This window comes from Notamacropus eugenii, chromosome 3, assembly GCF_028372415.1.
Source record: "Notamacropus eugenii isolate mMacEug1 chromosome 3, mMacEug1.pri_v2, whole genome shotgun sequence".
Classification (NCBI taxonomy): Eukaryota; Metazoa; Chordata; class Mammalia; order Diprotodontia; family Macropodidae; genus Notamacropus; species Notamacropus eugenii.
Genome location: NC_092874.1, coordinates 174371338 through 174391297, shown reverse-complemented (window position 1 = coordinate 174391297; position 19960 = coordinate 174371338). Strand labels below are relative to the sequence as shown.

Here is a 19960-nt window from a genome sequence, read left to right as displayed (position 1 = left end):
ATAACTAGCAAATTAAAAAATGAAACTGAGAGATGTGGTTTTGAAGTTAAGAACAAATTAGATTAACCATTAGTATGATTTATAAAGATGAATGCCAAAATGAAAAGAAAGAAAAGTAATGCATAGAAAATATTTTGTCTAATTATATGCCAATAAGATTGACAGTTAAAAATAGATTAATGAATATCTACAAAAATATAAAATACTTGTTATAACAAGTCAATAAACATATAATTAAAATAACCCTGAGTAAGTCATTTAACTTCCCTGAAACTTGGTTACCTCATCTGCAAAATTTGGATAATAATGTTTGTGTTACCAAACTCATAGAGCTTTTCTGAAGAAAGTGTTTTGCAAACTATAAGGTCTTATGTAAATGTGAGTCAGATGTGTTAAGTGTTGTTTGATTGAGTCTGATTCAGTTTGATTTGGTATTTTAGATTTAGAGCTAGGACAAGATGAGATGCTCATAGACTGACTATCTAAAAATTAACAAAAGGGTATTTACTTAACCATAGTATAGACGAATACAGTAATGATTCAGTTGAGAACAGCTTATTTGTGCTGGACATACTGGTCACTGGTCAGTCCTGAGGAGAAGCCACCTCTGTCTCCTCCTTGGTTGATTTTTGAACTTACTTCACCAGGATACTATACAAACGATCTAACTCTTAGTTCACCGAGTCAATTAACTGTCAGGGAAAATTTCAAAGTCAGGAAAACCTAACTCTCAATGTGGCTGATTTTGCTCCTACCACAAATGTGTACCTTAGATTTTAGAAAAACAAATTTCAAAAATTAAAGAAGAAAATAGTTCTCATCTCATTCTATATTCTAAAAATAAATTTGGCTGAAGTGAGATGAAAGGCTCTAATTATTCTAGATTGGTACTCCAAAGCATGCAATGTGACTACACAGAGAATCTCTCTTCTAAAGACCTCGGATTTCAAAGTGACAAAAAAGTTAGAAAATACTTATAATGAAGAGTGAATAGAACGGAATTCAGAAATAGATGGGTAATGTCAAGACTTCTAGAGCTCAAAATCAGCTGTAGTTTGTGCATAATACTAAGAACCTCCTCTTTGTCCAGAAAAAGAAGCAAAAAGGAAACTGGCTTTTTAATGCCTTTGAACAGAAGGGAATACTTGATCTCTTCACTTTAGCCTCTTAGCTTCCCTGGGATCTAAGACACAGCTCCTATCTCAACTTTTGAATACCCTTCATATACCCCTAACTGCTGGTGACTACCGCTCTGAAATACCTTCCATCTACTTGGTATATATTTTGAATGTGACTACCTGCTTACATGGCATCTCTCCCATTAGAATGTCAGTTCCTTGAGGGCAAGGAACTGTTTTTCCTCTTTGTTCATTTCCCCAGTGTTTAGTCTAGTATGTGGCACATGGTGAGTTCATAATGATAGGTCCACTGATTGAGGCAGCTGATATCAAGTCAGCAGATGGCCTCAGAAAAAGTTGTATTACTTCCTATTTTACCGTACATCTGTCTTCTCCTGAAAATAATAAAAGAAACATTATCCAAAGGAAATTAAAGTCCAAGAAATAGAAGAAATTCAGATAGCATCTAGTTGCTTCAAATAAATTTAAGTCTTAGAGTTCAGACAAATTACACGTCTAGCTACTGAAAAAACCTGATTTGATTTTAGTCCTAACTTTGGTTTTGAGAAAACAGGGAAATGGGATTGTTGTCAGAAGACTGAAGGCAAGAAAATGTTGGCCAGATTTTTGTCAAAAGTTGTGTTTTGGAAATGGTCAATATCAATCCCTGCCAAAGTTCTATGACAGATCGCTAAATGAATGGTTATAAGACCTTTGAAAAGAATATATTAATTAATGCAGGTCATCATGAATTGAATAGATGGCTTGGGAGGTCCCTTCCAACTGTGAAATTCTATGTTTCTGTACCTAAGAGCAGACAACGCCTAAATCACTTTATTTTCTTCCTCTGTCAGGGTTTTAGACACAGTACACCTTGATTTCATAGTGTTATTTGAAAAGGAATCAGTCAATAAGCATTTCTTCAGATTGTCTTTTATACTAGGAATTATATGAAGTCCTTCTCTGCCATTGAGGAACTTACAAAGTATCAGATAATATTGTAAATAAGATGAAACATTGATTTTATATATCTGTTTATATGTATACATATATACCTATATATTTATTCATTAATAATTAGTTTAAAATCATACCTGATTGATGCTAACAAGAAGGGAATATTTATCAGATTTACAAAGGGTTCTCTTCTTATTTTTGCTAAATATTTGTATCAGTAAATTGGCAGAGGATGTGGAAGATATATTTACCAAATGTATAGCTGATGCCATACTGGGAGTCATAGGTAATGCATTAGATAACAAAGTCAAGATTCATAAAAATCTATGGAGATACTAAACTAGCAATTCAAACTTAGTGTATCCCAAACTGAACTCATCATTGCACCCTTCCTCCATAAAGCAAATTGCTTTTCCTTTCAACTTACCTGCTTCTGTCCTTGGTAAAACCATGATCTTAGACACATGGCATTGGACCTTCAGATTTATCTTTAACTCTTTCTTTTCCATCACTCCTCTCATGGAGTTTCTAAACCCTGTCAGTTCTATCTCCAGCACATCTCTGTCTTCAAGTGGATTTGGTGTTGGACTGGAAGTCAGGAGAACTAGATTGAAATCCTCCCTCCAAGTCTTAGTAACCGTGTGACCTTGGACAAATCACTTTACCTTTTTGGACCTCATTTTTCTCGTGTCATCTATAAAATTAAGGTTATTATACCTGCCATTCTTATCTTGCAAGGTTGTTCTAATATCTAAATGAGATGATATGTGTGTATATATATATATATATATATGCATATATATATACACACACATGTGTGTGTGTGTGTGAGTGTGTATATTGCTTGGCAAATTTAAAGTAATGTTTTATTATTATTATCATCTCACTTTGTTATTGCTGTAGTTCATCTTTGCCATTCTCATCTTGTCTATTATAACTTCCTAACTGTTCGTCCTGCCTCCAATGTCCTCCCTTTCCAATTCATATGTAGCATATCTGCCAAAACCATCTTTCTTTTGCACAAGTATGATCATATATCACCCTTTTGATTAAAGAAAAACACAAACAAACATACCCAGTGACTCTCCATTGTCTGTAGGATAAAACAATGACATTAGAAGACATTTAAATTTGACTTTAGGATTTGCAGAGTTCTTTTCATATTTGATCTTTGCAACCACCCAGTCAAGTAGGTATTGCAGGTATAATTCTCCCTGTTTTACAGATAAGTAAACTGAGATTTAGAGGTTAAATGGTATACCCATGGTCTACTGTGTGTCAGAGAAGTAGGTCAAAGCTTTCTCTCTTCTGATTCTAAGTCCAAGGCTGTTTCTCTTATGCCAAGATTTCTCTTTCCTCTGATCTTCAATGCCATCTACAATCTGGCTTCAATCTACTTTTCAATAATTATTCTCCACCTTCTATTTTCCTGCAAAATGAACACCTAGGTTTTCCTCAAGCTCAATATGATATGGACTTCTTCCACACACCAACTCAGGCTATTCCCTATTCCTGAAATGTATTCCTTCCTCAAATTCTGCCCTTCACATTTTTCACATTCTCACTTTTTCTTCCTTTGTCTTTTTTTTTTTTTTACCAGTGCTACATTTTCTGTGAAGCCATACTTGCTCTCCTGATGAAAGTGTTGTCTCCCTTCTCCAATAGGATCTCTCTCTCTCTCTCTCCCCCATATACATATATATATATATATATATATATATATATATATATATATATATATATATATATATATATATATGTACACACACACATGCATATATGTAATTCAATTATTGTGTACAAGGAAGATAGTGTCTTTTTAATTCCATGATAGGCAAATGATTAGATCCCTACCTAAGGACAAGGCAAATGTGTTGAATGGAAACCCAAAGCCATACAAAACATATCTATAATTTATAGACTTATGGCCTAATAAATTTATAATTGAAACATAGTCATAGAAGGAGGTAGTGTTACATTATGAAGTCCTAGTTGCAGAACAAAATCTCATTTTGTTTTTGAAGCTGAAGACATGGGAAAAACCAATGATCTCCCACTCAGTACTTTCTTGGTGACACTGTCAGAGCCAGAATGATGGACTAAATCATCCATCTGAGCCAGTATATTTTTAAATGTCAGTGGATCTGAGATTCCATCTATCTCCCTACTGGTACTGATTGTAACTCATCCAAAACTTTTTAACATGTTGAAACTCTCGTTTACGTCTTCCAGTTTTTTGTTGGTCCCTGAACAAGGAAATCACGTTTAGAGTAAAACAGTCAGGTTAGGTAATACCCTCTGTCTTTTTCTGTGACACTACCTTTGTTACCAGTGAAGTAGAGGGGACAAATAGAGAAAAGTCAAATGTCAAAAAGTCAAAATGCAGAGCTACAAATTGAGATGTCAGATGATTAATTTCCCATTAACTGTAGATTATATTTATACTCAGTGATTTCTTCATTAACTTAATTTCAATCCAAACAGTGCAAAATCTTTCCAAAAAGTACATAATGATATTTAAAACAAAGTTCTGATATCAGGATCATTTTTTTATCACATTTTAAGAATAAGTATAATCACTATGGAGTATCACCATTTTTAGTACATAAATCACCCTCTATAAAGTAATGAGTGACAAAGGAGGTTTTGTTGCCAATTGATTTTGGGAATAATAAAATGCTTTGAGAACATTATACTTTGGGGCATGCTCCACTCTCAGTATACCTGCTACTTGAGACATAGAGCAGCAAGGGATACCACATTGTGAGCAATATTTACTTCATTTAGTTGGATTTGGAGGATTCTACAGTTGGATTGAAGATCATTCTATAATTTTACTTCTTTCATGGATTTCTTTGACCAAAGTATCCATCCACACATGGCTAGCCTACCAATGACAAGTTTTATCGTATTTCATTAGACTGGTCCTGAGGAAGTAGTTTCAATTTGCTGTCCACATCATGATCAAATCTTTTACAGCATCACAGAACCTACCAGAACTTTTACTGTCCTTCCATAGCCTCCAAGAATAGTGGATGGCATGCATCTTTATTCCATGATGAAGCATCAAAGTGGTACTCTATGCAGTACTCAGATAAAAATTATTTATATTCTTGAAGCACATTAGGAAGGTAGCTATCTCTATGAGAAGAAAAGAGTTTGCCTCACTGCCAGAGTATAATAATAAGAGCTGACATTTATACTGAATTTTACAAAATACTTTTCTTACCATCAGCTCGTGTGGTAGGTAGTACAATTAGTATAATCCCCATTTCACAGACTGAGATGCAGAATTCTTTGCCTAATGCCATATATCTAATAAGTAGCACAGTCAGGAATCAAATGCCTTCTGACTCCAAGTCCAACATGATTTGCACCTATCTATCCTTAGATACAGTGGCTGTACCCCAAAAAAGTACAGCAGTTTTCCAATTCTGGCAGGGAAAAAAGAGAACATAGCCTGTTGGGAAATGATAATTATGTTCAGAATATTTTCAGAAATAATTTGTAATTAATTAGTGACAGTTGAAGAAGTTTTGAAGGGAAAGTTTATTTCCAAGGATGGTAGTATGCAGAAGCTCTTGAGCATGGTAGCAATTTAGAAGAAAAAAACTCCTACAATTTTTGAACTATGATGGAGGACGTAAGGGAATCTGTACAATGATGTGCTCTTTTTCTTTGGGACCCTTGTGGGGGTATGGTACAGAAAGATGCATATAACAGAAAGTCAAAGGATCCTTCTTATTAATCAATGGCTGGGTTGCACCTGCATCTCACTGAATTCCTCATGCATGGATCTGAAATTATTAATCATTTCCCCTAAATCCCAACTCCTTTGAATTCTGTTCAGTGACTAGGAAATCATGGTTCTCAATCTGGAAAAGCATTCCAGCTCTGGTGTGATTGGAGTTTGTGGCCTTGTAACTGTTAGATATAAATAAAGAAATATTTTAGAGTCCATTAACCAACAAAAATTTTGTTGACAGGAAAACAAGTTGTGTTTATGTTTATAAGAATTCTGAGATCTCAGTCTTAGAGCACAAAGAGAATTTTGAGGTCACTTAGTTCAGTTCAGCTCTTTTAATATGTAAGGAAACTGAGACCCACTGATTTTCAGTACTTACCCAAGAACATCATCTAAATAAGTAGCAGAGCTGGGACTAGAACTCTGCTGTCTTAGTGGATTATCAGTATTATACCCACTACAACACAGCTGCCTCTCACTCTTCCAAGTTAAAAAGAATTGAAATTTAACACAATATGGTATATAGAAAGAGGTCTTTTTTTTTTTCTAAACTAGACATTAGGCTTTTTGTGGAAATTTCCTAGGAAGGAAATTCTGCTAACAATGTAGAGATGTGCTCCTTCTACAACTTTTAGTCTTAGAAAGTTGCATGGGATCAGTAAAGAGGCAAGTGACTTACTTAATAGAAAACGGTCAATAAACATTTATTTTTCTGTTCCAGGACCTGTGTTAAGTACTGGTGATACAAACACTAAAAATGGCAGGAGCTCTCCTGAAAGACTTTGCAGTCTAATGGAGGAAGACACCATACCAAAGGAAGCTGCCAAGGTATTGGAAGGGTTGGGGAGGTTTGAGGGGTAAAGAGAGATATTTGACATGGGGAATGATTGAAAAGTCAGTGAGAGAGGTCTCAAAGTATGCAGCAGGCAACAAATTGGAAGAGTTTATCCCCTTAAATGGAAGTTTGGAGTCCATGGCTTCACCTTCCAATCAGACAGTCAAAGGATATGATGTGGTAGTAGATGATGAGACTGAGGAGATCTTAGAGGCTTAACATCCAGTAAGCATTAGAGGGGGCACTTGTACCTAAGTCTTCCCTACTAGACTAGATTTTTATCTGCTGTATCCTACTGCTTCAGCTAGTCTTCACTTATAGGGACTTAAAAATTGGTCAATGACTTATTAAAGAGTACGATTATGTTTGATTCACATTACTGAAGTAACCAGATAAAAGAGATAAAGATGTTGATTTGATTTTGAAAAGTTTGATCCATTGATACATGAATTAAATGTAAAATGGTTATGAATTTAAAATTTTTTTCTCATTTTGAACTAAGGGAAAATGATTACATCTCCTGATCAGTCAATCAGTCAATAAATCAACGACCAAGCATTAATTGAGTACGTATTAAATGCTGGCTATCTGACAAGTTTTAGGGCTGAAAAGCACAAGACATATCAACAGACTAATGGGGGAATTTTATATGAAAAATATAGCAGCACTGGATTCAAGTAGTTTGCAATCTGTCACATTTGCAAAAGTTCCTAAATGCTTCTGCTTTATTTTCTGACCAAATATTTGAACTAAATATAAAGCAAAAACATTCCAAAAAAAAAAAAAAAACAACAACAAAAAGCCAAGGTACAAACCAACTCTAACCCTTTCCTTGTATTGGCAAACTTTCTCATATTCACAAACTTTTCTTATTTACTTAAACATGTAGTATGGTAAAAATTAAACCTGACACCAGAATGTTGTTCTTTTATGTCTCTTTTCTCCCATCCCTTCTTTTGTTAAAGCATTTGTTGCTTGGATCGTAATCTAATGTAGAAACTACCTGTATAGTTGATGAGAAATGAACAGCCAAACTTTTCACTTTCTAAGTAGCTCTTCATTTTAACTTTTTGTCATTTGAATAGAATGACACCTTTTTCAAGTTAGCCACCAAATTCTGATGACAAATAGAGGAACATTCTACTCTTAGATTTAACAAAAATGATTAATTTACTTACGTGGCATTCCCATTGATGCTAATCACTGATCCATAAAAAAGAGTACTTCTCTTATGAGTAGCAAATGAAACTTAAACACATACTCTATTAACTGCCATGGAATCCCTAAGATTCATTATTTTCAATCCAAAGATGACATTTTACATTAATTTTGCAAAAGAACATGACAACCTTGCATTGCCCCATTAAAGGGATCTTATGAGAAATTTTGACCATGGCTTCCTCAGCTTCACGTTTTTGCATTACCACATGGGAATGTTAGCTGGGAAGCATCACTTCAAAAAACCTACCTGCCTTGTCACTGAAAAAGAGAAAACTTTTCTTGTTTTGCACTTTTAAGAAACTTTATCTACAATGAAATGAAGGGCAGAGTTGGCAAAAACAAAATCAGCAGCACTGAATGTCCATAATATGCAGACTAATGACACCACATTTTTCCAACATTTTGTGTAACTCACATTTAAATGGCATTTTAAAATGTAAAGAATACTTTATATATATTATTATATTATATTTCACTGTTTCATATTATATTATTTGAACTTCACAATAATAGTTTGAAGTATTAAGAAGCTAAAGCTTAGAAGGTTAAGTGACTTGCCCAGGGTCAGCCAGCAACTAGTAAGTGTCTGAAAGAGAATTTGAATTCAGGTATTACTGATTCAAATTCCAGCAATCTCTCCACTAGACCTCCTACCTAGCTGCCTTACATCATTATTTCTTAATAAAAATCCTTTAGGTAGGTAGCATAAATATCCCTGTTTTACAGCTAAAGAGACATTCAATGAGTTTAGGTGACTTTCTCATATTTACACCAATAAGTGTTGGATACTGAATTCAAAGTCAGGTTTCCTGATTGTAAGTAAAGTGGTCAAGTCCAGGTCAGAAAAACAGATCATGTTATACTTTATAGAAACTAAATGATAAATTTCCATCTAAATTATCTAGTTGACAATCACATGGTGCTTATTGTTCAGAGATTACTTGATTTATATTACTGCCTTTGGTTCCCATAAGCACACTGGCACAAGGTGAGAAGGAATGAATAGGTTGCAATTTATACTGCTGAATAGGGTAACTACATCATAGATCCATCAGAACAATGAAGTGATAATCTCATGACACAAGGACTACAGTTATTTCTACTGCCTGTTTACAGCTGAGGAAAAAGAAGAGTTAAGGAGCCTGACCTTAAGGAGCCTGACCATGGTCAAATCATTAATAATTGTTAGAGGTGAGGATTAAATGCAACTCTCCCTGACTATATCTAATATCCATTTCACTACATGATACTGCTTCCTATGTATTATTTGGGAGAAGAGACATTTTTTTTGTCTTTCTTTGTACCCCTAGTGCTTAGCACAATGCCTGTTGCAAAGGAGGAGCTTAATAAATGTTTACTGACTGACTTCAAATAAGTGAAAAGTATACAGTTGTTATTCTAAAAACATAAATCTTTTTTAAAAAATCATTTTTTCTAATTATAAGTAAAATTTTTTGACATTTGTTTTTTTTTTAATTTTGAGTTCTAAATTCTTTCCCTCCCCTCTTATTGAGAAAGCAAGCATTCTGATATAGGTTATACGTGTGCAGTCATGCAAAACATTTCCAGGTTAGTCATATTGTGAAAGAAAACACAGGCCAAAAAAAATCCCCCAAAAAAATAAAGTAAAAAAGTATGCTTCTGTCTGCCCTCAGATTTCATCAGTTCTTTCTCTAGAAGGGGATAGCATTTGGTCCTTTAAAGTAGTCTTGCATCACTGTATTGATTAGAGTAGCGAAGTCATTTACAATTGATCATCTTACAATATTGCTATCACTTTGTACATTGTTCCCTTGTTCTGTTAAGAACATAAAATCTAATGAAAGATGAGGATAAGATACTATTAATAAAAATAATATATACAATTACGTATTGCTATAGAATCATTACCTTTAGTCAAGGCTTTGCTAAAAGTATTTTTGCTCAACTTAGGACTCATAAAAAAAGGTAATAGGACTTTCAGACCTCTGATAATATTCTAGCTATGTTATTTTATCATTTAACCACTTGGTCCTGGGTTACAAAAAGTAGATTAATAGAAAAGATAAGGAATAATTAGTGATAATCAAAGTCAGTAACCCAGTGTTTTTTTTTCCCTTTCTCCCCCAATATCATAAGTAGCCTAAGAAATAATTCTTTGTCTGAAAAAAAATTCTGGAAAAACTGGGAAATGGTCTGGTAGAATTTAACTTTAGAATGATATCTTATAACATAGATCACAATAAATTTAAATTGTGTCTAGGGATTGAATATTGAAAGTCATAGACAATTGTAAGAGAAGCAAATCATATACCTTTAATAGATATGATTTAAGACTGAAATTTTACTCAAATATGGGACAGAGAAGATAATAAGAGATGAAACAGGAAATTTCAATCATGTGAAATTGATAAGCTTATGGATGAACATACTTTTTTTGAGTTTTATTAATTTATTTGTTTTCAGTTTCTACAATCATTTCCATAATCTTAGATTTTCTCCCCTTCCTTTCCCACTACTTCCCTGAGATGGCATGCAATCTGATATGGTTTCTATACATACATTTTTATTAAGCATATTTTCACATTAGTCATGTTGCATAGAGGAATTAAAATGAATAGGGGAAACCATGAGAAAAAAACAAACCAAAACAAAACATAACACAAAGAAAATGGTCTGCGTCATTCTTCAATCTGTAGTTCTTTCTCTGAATGTGGATGACATTTTGCATCAAGAGTCCTTTGTGAATTTTCCTCCCTGCATTACTGTGAAGGGCTGTCTATCAGAAAAATTCCTCACACACTGTGGTTGTTACTATGTACAATGTTTTCCTGGTTCTGCTCATTTCACTCATCATCAATTCATATGAATCCTTCCAGGCCTCTCTGAAGTCTTCCTGTTCATCATTTCTTATAGCACAATAGTATTCTGTTACATTCATATACCATAACTTGCTCAGCCATTCCCCAACTGATAGGCATCCCCTTGAATTCTAGTTTTTGACCACCACAATGAGAGCTGCTATAAATATTTTGTACATGTGGTATCCTTTCTCATTTTTATGATCTCTTTAGAATACAGTCCTAGTAGCAATATTGCTGGGTCTAAGGGTATGCACATTTTTGTAGCCCTTTGGGCATAGTTCCAAATTGCTCTCCAGAATGGTTGGATCAACTCACAGCTCCACCAGCAATGAGCTATTGTATGGATGAACATAGTTAATGCAAGTAGGACAAGAAAGGATATGGTCAACTCGGGAAAACATTTGTATGAAATACTTCTGATGATGATCTGACTTTCAAGATGCACAGACACCTAGCAGAAGTATAGAATACCAAAAGATATTCCCCAAACAGTTCTGGAAAGAGCTATTAATAACAATATGAAAGGAGGCTTGAAATCGCTAATAATATAAGGAGTCAGTCAAAAGTGTCTTAAACTTTTACCTCCCACACATCAAACTGATAAACATGATGAAAGATGAAACTAGTCAATGAGGGAGGAACTGTGGAAAGATATTTATGTTCATGCAATGTTTGTGCAGTTGTGAATTGGTCCAGCCATTATGGAAAGCAATTTCTATTTATGCAAAGAAAATGATTAATACATCTATATCTTTTGACTCAGAAATTTCAGTGCTAGAGCATATCTCAAGGATGGCAGTGAAGAAAGAGAAAGGCCTCTCTTAATGTACCAACGTTAAAGAAACACATTTGGGGTGGCAAATAATTTGAAACAACGTAAATGAACTTGCGAATAATTAAATGTTATGGTAGATGAATATAAGTGGCAAGTTGTACAGTAAGAAACAATGAATATGATAAAGACAGAAAAAAGCAAGTTGAACCATGAAAACAAAACATGCACAATTGTGCTACAACCAACTACATTGTTAATGGAGAGAAAAGTAACAAAATATTCAAAACCAAATGGCACAAAATATTAATGACCAAGCTTTCACAAAAAGAAAATGAGATATGAAAATACCTCTCTCCCAGACTTTCCTTTTTAGACAAGTGGGAGACTACGGGTGTAAAATACCAAACAAAATATGAGAATTTTCATGTTGCTGAACGTTCTCCCCCTCTCTTTTAAAAAATCTTTTATTATAAGTGAAAGGCCGGTAGATGATGCTGTGGATAGAGCACCAAGCCTGGAGTCAGGGAGACTCATCTTTGTAAGATCAAATGTAATCTCAGACACTTCCTAGTTCTGTTACCCTGGAGAAGTCACTTAACACTATTTGCTTCAATTTCCTTGCCTATAAAATGAGCTGGAGGAAGCAATGAAAAACGATTTTAGTATTTCTGCCAATCTTCTGTCACAATGAGTTAGACACAACTGAACAATGACTAAACATCAATTTAACCAGTGTCTTTCCATGGAGTGATATAAAAACAAAAGATAACAATAATTTTTTTTTAAAAAAATGAAAAATCCTCTTTCTATTATCCTTTTGAAAAATAAGAAGTAAAGATAATTACTCTAGTCTTCTGTGCCAACTGAACACTTTGCAGAAAACAAGACAGCTTGAGACAGTGTCACTTACATGACCCCACATAATGTCTGCAGTGTTGCAGAAAGACCTATTTTCTCTTTGCAGCAGACAAAAAAAGGTTTTTTTCTTCTTCTATTTTCCTTTCCTGAGCAAATCCCCATAACAAATAAAGTTTCACTTCAAGACTGGATTACGCAGGCTGTTGGGTTTGCATGCCAATGTTTACTTTAAGTTAAAAATGATACTTCTGAGAATTCCAATAATATGTTTAAAAAATTTCCAGGCTATAGCTTGCTTGTATTTGTCTTGGAAGTGCCTCATCACAAATGTGTCATATTTGAAGGAAAGATGAATGCTCTTCAGTCAAAGCCCAGTTTATTGATCATATGGTTCACATCTGCTGACTCTGCAAGGCTTCCATTACTACTCTAATTTGCTGGAAAGTCGGCAACGCTCCTACCTATAAAATCTTCTTGACAAAAACTTGTCAGCTCTTCTAAGAAATGTTCTAATGCTGAAGAAGAAGAAGAAAAAGAAGAAGAAGAAGAAGAAGAAGAAGAAGAAGAAGAAGAAGGTGGAGGAGGAGGAGGAGCAGCAGCAGAAGGAGAAGAGAGAGAAGAAGGAGAAGGAGGAGGAAGAGAAAACTGAGAATGGAGAGTGTGACAAAGCTCAGGATAATGATGGAAAATGAATCATTCTAGAAATTTATTAAAAAGTGGAAAGCTATATGATATTTGATGGGTGCCTTCATCTCAAATAAACCATTTTTATCAAAGATGCTGCTCTCAGTACAGACTCTGGATTTGCTATAGGTGTACATTCTTGATTTTTTTTTAAAACAAGGAATCAGAGATTTCCTCTCATCTCACTCCTTTCCATTCTCATAGCCTTTCTTTCTTATTCTTTTTTTTAGGAGCAGATTTTCTGATTACTGGAATAATGTACATTTTAAGTGACCGTGGTTTCCCAAAACAGTTTCTTTGGAACTCCATTCCCTGCACATGCATAGCAGAAATGTATAAGAAGTCTCTTCACTCAAGAAAATTTTAAAAAGTGAATTGTGTTCAACATTAAAATGCTGAAGGCCCGGAATGAAAGAGATAACAAACTTCATGATGGGGAATATGAATTAATGACTGCAAACTGAAATGATTTTGATCAGTGGAAATGCTATTAAAGAAAAAGTATAACTAGCTGTTTTGCTGAGCATCATGGGATATTTTCATTTGACTTTCTGCTGAAAACTTTCAAATGTGCTGTTTTCTTCATTAGAATGTGAGCTCCTTGAGATCAGGGACTGTCTTACTTTTCTATTTGCACCCTAGTGCTTTGCACAGTGTAGTAAGTACATAATAAATGCTTCATTTATTCACATAAATCTATTATAATATAATATAGTTGTAAGAAACCATTGCTTTGAACTAGGAGACTTATTTATTCTCCAAGCTCTACTGTTTACTAGCTCAGTCCGTGACGAAGAAACATTGATTGTCTATTTTGTGCCAGGCACCGTGCAAAGCCCTGAAGCTACAAAGAAAGGCAAAACTAATCTCACCTGGTAAGTAATCTATAAATAGCTAGGCACACACAAGACTTATAGAGAACATGGATAGTAATCTGAAAAATGAAGGCACTAGCACCTTGAAGAGGGCAAATAAAGAAAGGCTTCCTGCAGAAAGTGGGTGATGAAATGTCATTGTGGAGAAATAGTTAAAGACTACTGTAGTTGGATCACAGGGTGTGTGAAGAAGATAAAAATGAAATAAGACTGAAAAGGTAGGAAGGGTCTTTGTGATGAATAGTCTAAATTCCATGGCATAGGATATTATATTTGATCTTAGAGATAAAAGAAAGGAGAGAATGTGACATAGTCATACCTGAGCATTAGAAAAATCATTGAAGCAGCAAAGTGAAGGGTGATTGAAGTAGGAAGAGACCTGAAGCAGGAAGAACAATTAGAAGGCTATTGCAAAAGTCTAGGTGAGAGGTGATGAGGGAGTGAAATAAAGTGAAGAGAAGTGGAGAGAAGGATGCATATGGGACTGCTTGTGGGGGTGGGAAGGACAAGATTGGGCAACTGATTAGATATAAGCAATAAGGGAAAGGTAAGAGGCAAGGATAATGCCAAGGTTATGAATGTTGGAGATCTGGCAATTGTTATTGATAAGTCACCATTAATATTTTCAAAATCATGGAGAAAAGTTACTAATAATGAGAAGTGCAAATTAAAGAAATTTTTAGGACCTACCTCAATCAGACCCATCAGATTAGCAAAAGTGACCAAAAAATGAAAAGAAATGTTGGCGGACCTGTGGGAAATCGAGCACACTGAAGGACTTCTATTGGAACTATGGCTTGGTCCAAGTATTCTGAAAAGCAATTTGTAACTATGCAACAAAAGTTACTAAGCTATCCACACCCTTTGACCCAGTAATACCTCTACTAAGAGATCAAAGAAAGAAAGACACTATATGTACAAAAATATCTACAGTGGCTTTCACTGTGACATCAGTGAGGAGGGTGACCATCAATTGGAAGATGGTTGACAAATTATGACATATGTACTGTGTTTTTAAAAATTATGAAGATGACTCTAGGGAAAACCAGTAAGACTTTGAGATAGTGATGCAGAGTGAAGTGAGCAGAAAAAATAACAATAAAATAGCAACAGAATCGTAAAGACATACAACTTTAAAAGACTTCAGAACACTTGTCAACAAAATGACCAACCATGATTCCAGTGGATGGCAGGATAAGAAATTCTGACACTGGTCCAATATCCTCATTTTACACATGGATGTCAAAAAAGTTAAACAGCTGACCCAAGCTGTGTGTGTTATGGTTTATGTACAAAAATAAAAATATATGTATATTTTTGGAAAAAAGTTCTAAATGTTTCTCATTATTACTTATGATAAAAGCAACTACATTTTGGAAACCAGTTCATAAGACTATTTTATGGATGATTCTGTTATAATAAACCCCAGTATCTAGAAGGATAGATATTTATCATTTAAATTCTAATATCATTGAAGAGTAGTATAGTAATAGTATTCTTAATTAAGGTCAACCAAAATGATTTTTAAGCTAATTAAAATAAAATCCAAGCGAATGAAAACTGCATACAACTGAAATAATGCTTAGCATTTTACAAGCCAATGAAATGTGACCTAGAAAGGATATATGACCTTTGATCAGCGAAGTAAATAATTGGGCAAAATCATAGGTCCTGACTTCCCAATCATTTTGCTTAGTTCAAATACTGTGCCAGAGCTTTGTTGTGACACAGGGTCACCTGGATAGCTGTGTGCCCTTGAACACACCTACTCATTTCTGACAGATTACAATTACTCAGTCAGAACAATACTTGGCCCTTTTTCGGTGTACTCTATCCAAGAATTCTGGAGCATTTCTTAATCAATGAGTATTACCAAGCTTATTTTATCGGTGAAGGAAACAGAACCACAAGGATATTATAGAGATTTTTTTGGTTGCCCTCCATTTCATGCCCTTCTCCTCCAGAGCTCAGGCCAACTCCAAAATGTTGCTTTCTTGGGCTGAAATTATGAAACTTAAATTAGCGTAATAGTTGGTAAGGAACTAAACTTGCTGTTTTGGCTTCACTGCTTTATAATAATGGTTTGAGCACAAAGTGCTATGGTTACTGAATTTGGCTAATTGTGGAAAGGAGAAGGTAAAATCAAATGATCAAATTCATGTGGCTTCCCAATTCTTCCTTTGTGATACATTTCTGGAATATAATTATTGATTTCCGTTCTAGTATCACTTCCAAAATAGAGAACATCAGACCTGTTATTCATTAATTACTAACATAATTTAATTTCTGAATGCCAAACACTTCTCTTGTAGGTCTTCTTGAGACATAGATATGGTTGGGATGGATTTATACCTACCATTAAAGATTTGTGAAACATTCACTGTGCAAAAAATTGAAGTGATATAGAATGGTTAACTAACTGTTTTCTGTTAAATTGATAGTATATATTTGAATGTGTGACAGTCTCCTCCTCTGAATTTCCTTGTGTTCACCCTGGACTGTACTATCTTATTTTTATTTCTTCCAGCTTATGATTGTTCATAAACTAGAGGAGATGTATCAGACTTGGTGGAATGGGACCCAAACTGATTAAAATGTAATTCATAAATATGTAGCAAAATAAATAAAATAATACAAACAAATATTTAACAAAAAAATAAAATAATAATTTATGGTTTTCTAAGTAAGTAAGTGACAGGGATATAATTCTATTTGAGTTTGACATCACTGGAATACCCTGAAAAGAAATTATATTAAGGAATATAATATTACTAAAAGTAACTTTATGAAAATTAATTTTTCACATTAGTTTTAAAGATATCTTTAACTGAGTTCAGTAAGTAAGGAAAATGATTTACATCAGGCATAACTACTTCTTAAGGAGTTGGCTGGTTGTCATGGAATACTATGATGAATGCCATGCATGTTTTCAGGTGCAGGCCTGATGAGAGAACAACAGACAGTGTGAAGACCGAAGCCAACCATTGGCATGAAAATGGTAACCTTTGAACACTAAGCAAATAGATGTTCCAAAGTCAAGAATGGATATATGCTACATCTCTTTTTCCTTTTTATTCCTTGGTTGGGTCACTGCAACTGTAAATGCCTGAAATTTCACCCTTCATTATGAATGGCACCTATGACATACAGTGATTGATTTGCCTGGATTTTATTTCAATTAAGTGTATGGAATTCATAAGGGAGAAGTGATGTAAGTTTCAAATAATCCTTAAAGATTATTTTGATATCTGATGTTCTTGTAGATTTCTTGTCATTATGTGCCTACTAGTGAAACATTTAGTATATCTTTCTTTGTCTTACATTTCAAACACCTCTTACTTCATTATCTGCATCATGAAATATGTCCCAGAAGATATCATTTGTGTATCTTTTCCTGTGTAAATCTTTATTGGCAATATACTGGAGACTCTTGGTACTCATCATGAATTTCTTCATTGTTCTCTGGGTAATGCACTACTTTAATCCTTTAGAGACAGTAGTTTCAAAAAAATTCCCAATAGGATAGTATTTTCAGGAGAATATTAATGTTAAAAATGTAAGCCTCTTTTCTCAAGGAGAGTCTCATGATTATTAAAACAATTGTCCAATGCTTTTGTCTTTTTCTTGTTCTGTACCTAATAAACAACAGCAAATAAAAAATTCCTTTTTACACAGGAGAACAGAAAAATAGGATTCTGTATGAAGCTATGAAATGCATACAGCTTATGTGTACTTTTTAAAGAATATAACAAATTCAAGGTTAGTTTCTTTTGTGGGGACAGTTATTGGATTATATTTTCACCTATATTTTTGTGTGAGAATTTTATTTTTTTAATTAATAAGAATTTATTTTCTCTTCCTTTTGCTCTATTCCATCCTTGGGGGGAATTACAAAGGGGATTCATAATATTGACAAAAATAGCCATACATATTAAAATAGATATAGTTAATCAAAACAAATTTTCACATTGACCTTATCCAAAAATATGTATCTCATTTTTTATCTTCAAGATACCAACAACCATATGAAAGAGTCCTCCAAATCTCGAGTACAGACAACTCTAGGAGAAATGCCAGGAGCAGAACAGAGGTCTGTACACAATGTTTGAAGATCTGACCAAGGCCTTTGACACTGCTAGCTGTGAGGGCATATGGAAAATTATGTCAAAATTTGGTTGCTTGGAGAAGTTCATCAATATTGTACATTAGTTTCATGATGGCATGTTTGCCCGGGTTCTGGATAATGGACAATGTTCTCGTGCCTTCCCAGTCACCAATGGAATGAAACAGGGCTGTGTGCTTGTTCCCATGCTTTTTAGCATGATGTTTTCAGCCATGTTGTCAAATGTTTTCAGTGGGGGTGGATACGTGATTAAGGTCAACTACTGTACTGATGGTAAATTCTTCAATTTAGAAAGGTTATAAGCCAAGACCAAAGTGGAGAGAGTGTTGGTGCATGATTTTCTGTTTGCAGATGATTGTGCACTCAATGTATCATCTGAAGCTGAGATGCAACAAAGTATGGATCAATTCTCTGCTGTCTGTGCTAATTTTGGCCTAATAATTAACACCAAGAAAACATAGGTACTCTATCAGCCACCACCACACCATCTATATGTGGAACCATCAGTTACAAGAGATGGAGAAGTTTTGAGTGCTGTGGATAAGTTCACCTACCTTGGTAGTGTACTTTCCAGGGATGTACACATTGACAATGAGGTTGATGCATGCATTTCCAGAGCTAGCTTAGTGTTTGGGACACTCCAAAGAAAAGTTTGGGAGAGAAGAGGTATTAGATTGACTATCAGACTAAAGGTCTACAGAGCCATTGTGATGACCTCTTTGTTGTATGCCTGTGAAACATCGACAGTTTACCAGTGCCATTCCAGGAAACTGAATTGCTTCCATTTGAACTGTCTTAGGAAGATTCTGAAGATTATCTGGCAAGATAGGGTACCAGACACTGAAATCCTTGCTAGAACTGAACTGCCAAGCATTCAAACTATGTTTCAGAGAGTACAACTCTGATGGGCTGGCCATGTTGTTCGAACATAAAATGTATGCCTGCCAAAAAGACTATTTTATGGAGAACTCACATGGGGCAGGCAATGACATGGTGGTCAGAAGAAATGATACAAGGACACTCTCAAGGTATCTCTCAAGAACTTTGGATTTGACTGTGCAACATGGGAAACACTGACAAAGGACTGCTCAGCATGGCATGCCCACATCAGAAAGAGTGTTGTGCTCTATGAACCAAGCAGAATTGAGACAACCCAAAGTAAATGTGAGATGCACAAATTTGGAGTAACCACCCCAAATGTTCACATGGACTATCTGTGCTCAACCTGTGGTAGAGCATTCCAAGCTCATACTGGTCTGGTCAGCCACAATTGGGCACAATGAAATTTCACTTTATTATGGTGAAGGACAACAACCAACCAACCAGAGAAATGTAAATTAAAATGTTAGTTTCTCAGTTTTATTGCCTATCTCTGTGTCACTCCTTCTGAATACCATAAAATTCCCTAAATTCAATAGAGTCCACGTTCTTCCATCTACCCAATTCTGACCCCAATTCATCTCCCTGTAGGATCTACAGATATCTTATGGGTTGCACATCTTAAGTCCATTTCGAAACCTCAAAAATAGTATTGTTCTTCTACTTCATCCATTGTGTAAATTGCTAGATTGAACACTTAAAGACTTGTGCAGGTCATTTAGGAATCTATGCAACAGTTAGAGCTAAGATGCAGTAAAAACAACATGTTATGAACAAAAAAAGAAAAAAAAAACAACCTGTAGAGAACTTCCTTAATAAGGAATTTTATAAGGAACCTCTTCTATATGAAATCCATACTGGTATCCTTCACGATGATGGCAAATATCTTTGAAAACCAAATGTCTCTTTATTTTATGTCCCTCTTGATATCAATAATTAGAGGCTAATAGAACCATGCTATCTCTACTATAATTACCAAAGAATCTAGTATTACTTAATACATTCATGCAATGCTTCTTGTTTGAGGGGAGCCCCTAACGTGGTATG

General features: G+C 34.7%; 1 long non-coding RNA gene across 1 annotated transcript; it reads left to right on the top strand.

Moving 5' to 3' along the window:
* Nucleotides 1–3896: 3896 nt before the first annotated feature.
* Nucleotides 3897–19393, top strand: LOC140533534 (uncharacterized). The gene is made up of 3 exons (XR_011976957.1): nucleotides 3897–6648; nucleotides 13267–16909; nucleotides 17923–19393. It is a non-coding gene; the product is annotated as an uncharacterized lncRNA (long non-coding RNA).
* The last annotated feature ends 567 nt before the right edge of the window (nucleotides 19394–19960 follow it).